Consider the following 3,862-nt stretch of genomic DNA (forward strand, 5'->3'; position numbering starts at 1 on the left):
TTACAATCATCACTGCTGTAATATTTCTTAAAATTCAGAAGGGAAGAGAATAATGTCTTTGAGTGTTCATTGTCACAAATGTATGTAGAAAGAGAATCAAGACTTCCACGTGGATCCTGACTTGTCATGATTATATATTGCAAATACAGATGTATTTGTAAAGACACAGAGGGATTGAAAAGATTTCTCTTAGAAGCTTAGTACTTGAGTTATGGCAGGTGAAACAGTTCAAAGAAGCAGCTCCTTTAGATCCATACAGATTCAGTATGAAGGGCTGGACTGATATCTCAAAAAACCTCAAGAGCTACCTTGATCCAGCTTTCACTGACATATGTCAGAATGCCTAGTATACACTGGGTCTTAATTGCAGCTGCGTTTGGCTTTGCTAAGGAAAACCAAATGTAGACAAGCCATAGATAAAATTAAAAAAAAAAAAAATTAAATGTTAATACTATGAAATAAAGAGAGCATGTTCAGACCCATTTTACATCATGAGTACTCTACCATCATTATGGCGTTCAGTTGCCTGAACATAGGCATTCAGCACAATTCTATGATTTAATTTCCTAGAGTCCTGAAAGGATTTTCCCAGGCCCCTCCAAGCCCCTCCTAGTCTGGCAGAGGTGATGCACATAGCATTGGATACTTATTTTTGCACAAATTAAATCAGCCCCAAGGCTAAGATTAATTTAGTGTACCTCTGGGCATTTAAACATTAGATAACTAGTCTAGCCTAGTCACCTAGACAGTAATTGGTAGAGAAACAGGGAACTCAGGTGGGAGACTCATACCATCTGAAGAGATGCATTTTAGAAAGGTAGGAAGAATTCCTTTTCTCTCTCCAGGGACTATTGAGGGAACTCAAGTCCCTAAATTAGACAAATGTCAGATGGCTAAATTCAGGTGAGATCAAACGGTCCCAGAGAGCCTGATAAACTGGTATTCTAATCTAATCGAATCTGATCTATTCAGAACTGATTATCACCCTCCCTGGTGGTCTAGTGGTTAGGATTCGGCGCTCTCACCGCCGCGGCCCGGGTTCGATTCCCGGTCAGGGAATCAGCGTTTTGCAGAGCCCAGTGTGTGGGGATGAGGAACGTGCAACAGGAAATATCAGCTCGTATGTGTTTCTCGTTACTGAAGTGTCTCCCCACCAACATTCACAATGTATATTAATTACACACTTAAACCATCTTTATACCCAATATACAGATTTGTACATTCTCAGTAACCACTATGTGCTGTCTCTTAATGCACAGTTACTATTCTCCCATTCCATTGGCTTCTGCCACTCCCCCACATGTGTATAAAAGCAGGCTATGGTTTGGGCCCCATCTGTCAAGGTGGGTACTCAGCACAGGAGAAGCAGCATGTTCAAGTACTGGGTGCCAACGCCAGCTTGGTTTGGGTCATTGCTGCACTTGCCTGTTTTTTTGCGAAGCTCACTCTGTGTCAGTTCAGGTCATTCCTGCTACATTACTTCCTAGAACACACAACTCACATCACAGATTATTTTTCCCCCCAAGGTTAAATCTCCTTGTGGCACATGTGGTATCTCCCCATCCATCTGCATTACCCACCAAATACACCCAGCTCATTGAGTGAAGACAATCTCATGAATGAGTTTGAGTTTTCCTAATGGAGGATCAACCCACACCACCTTCCCCAGGCACTTCCCTATGTGCACTTGTGCTGGTTTTGGCTGGGATAGAGTTAATTTTCTTCAGAGTAGCTGGTATGGGACTGTTTCACATTTGTGCTGAAAACAGTGTTGATAATACAAGGATGTTTTTGTTATTGATGAGCAGTGCTAACACAGAGTCAGGGACTTTTCTGCTTCTCACACCACCCCACCAGCGAGGAGGCTGGGAGTGCACAAGAAGTTGGGAGGGGACACAGCTGGGACAGCTGACCCCAACTGACCAAAGGGATATTCCATACCATATGACGTCATGCTCAGCATATGAAGCTGGAGAAGAAGAAGGAAGAGCAGACGTTCAGAGCTATGGCATTTTGACTTCCCAAGTAACCATTACGCACGATGGAGCCCTGCTTTCCTGGAGATGGCTGAACACCTGCCTGCTGATGGGAAGTAGTGAATGAATTCCTTGTTTTGGTTTGCTTGCGTGTGCGGCTTTTGTTTTACCTATTAACCTGTCTTTATCTCAACCCACAGGATTTCTCGCTTTTACCCTTCCAATTCTCTCCTCCATCCCACTGCAGGGGAAATGAGCAAGCAGCTGTGTGGTGCTTAGCTCCCTACTGGGGTTAAACCATGACAGCACTATGGGAACATTATATCCTCCCACAATATGCATGGGTTTTGTTTGGGCAGGACCAGGATGGTTAACAAATCCTCTGGTGTTAACCAGCCAAGTGGCTTCTGTAAATTTATATCCCAGTGCTTCCATGCCCCATTGCCCAATGCTTTCAACATAGTCTTTACCAGTGCGTTATATCTCTTATTTTTTCCAGAGGCTTGTGGGTGACAGGGGATGTGATACAGCTGGTCAATGCCATGTTTCTTGGCCCAGGAGGTTATGAGATTATTTCTGAAATGAGTCCCATTGTCTGACTCAATTCTTTCTGGGGTACCATGTCACCACAAATTTGCTTTTCAAGGCCTAAGATGGTGTTTTGGGCAATGGCATGGTTTACAGGATATGTTTCTAGCCACCTGGTAGTTGCTTCCACCATGATGAGTATGTAGCACTTGCCTTGGTGTATTCATGACAGTGGTGCAATATAGTCAACTTGCCAGGCCTTGGCCATATTGAAAACCTAGCCACCACCTTCTATTCCAGAGAGACTTCACTCATGTGGCTCACTTGATTGCAGCACATGCTTCACATTCATCGGTGACCAGTGTGTTAGCCTCCATGGTCAGGTCCACCCCTTGATCATGAGCCCATCTGTATGCTGCACCTCCCCCTAGATGTCCTGATGTTTCGTCGGTCCATCGAGCTACAACTAGCTCACTCTTATGCTCTCAGTCCAGGTCCACCTGAGCCACTTTAGTTTTAACAGCCTTGGCTACCTGTTCATTGTTTTGGTATACTTCAGCAGTATGTTTTTTGGGCATGTGAGTGTCTACATGGTGTACCTTTAGTGGTATGTCATGATATATCATGGTATGTAATAATAAACCAGTATTCTAATGAACTGTTAGGTATACTGCCCATTTTTCATATCTCCCTCCTTTTCTTGGTCTGTTTATTTGGCTTGTGAAATTACCATTTGGAAGAAAAACTGATCTTTCCCTCTCTATCATGTTTGTGCTTTACGACTCCTTTGTAGATGGCTTGCAGGCAAGAACCATTTACAATAAATGAATTAAATGTCAGTTTTCATGCTTCAGCAGTTCCTATTCCACATTTTGCAGCAAACTGTCAAGACGAAACTGAACCTTGAGTGGGATGTGGCCTTAGGTTCTGAGATTAGGACTTGAACTGTGCCATGACACTGTGAAGGCTGTCTATACACAGGTGGACCTCAGCTTGCTTTTTTTTTTTTTTTTTTTCATTCCAGAATCCTGGGGCGTAGGATGATTTTCCAAAAATATCATCATGTCCAACGTTCTTCTGCTTTTATGAGCTAATCACCCACACTGTTACACCTTTGCTAAAGATGTACTGTCATAATTTAGTTGGTCTTTATCATCATTAGTTCATGCTTTATTCTGGAACCCTTGGTGTCTTATTTGTGACTGGAATAAATGGGACCAGCTCCCTTTTCAGCACTCAGTTCACTCACCAGCAAATGTTATTGCTCAAAATTTTTGGCCAATGCTACATAACATAAGCATCTAGTTTTGTTATTATTTTGTACAATTCATAGTGTTGGAAGAAGTTACATAGTTTTA

At 42.7% G+C, this 3,862-nt stretch overlaps 1 non-coding gene across 1 annotated transcript; it reads left to right on the forward strand.

Moving 5' to 3' along the window:
- The first annotated feature begins 987 nt into the window (after positions 1-987).
- TRNAE-CUC (transfer RNA glutamic acid (anticodon CUC)) lies at positions 988-1,059 on the forward strand. Its single transcript has one exon. It is a non-coding gene; the product is annotated as a tRNA-Glu (tRNA).
- The last annotated feature ends 2,803 nt before the right edge of the window (positions 1,060-3,862 follow it).

The sequence above is a fragment of the Pelecanus crispus genome, chromosome 3 (assembly GCF_030463565.1).
Source record: "Pelecanus crispus isolate bPelCri1 chromosome 3, bPelCri1.pri, whole genome shotgun sequence".
NCBI classification, from domain to species: domain Eukaryota; kingdom Metazoa; phylum Chordata; class Aves; order Pelecaniformes; family Pelecanidae; genus Pelecanus; species Pelecanus crispus.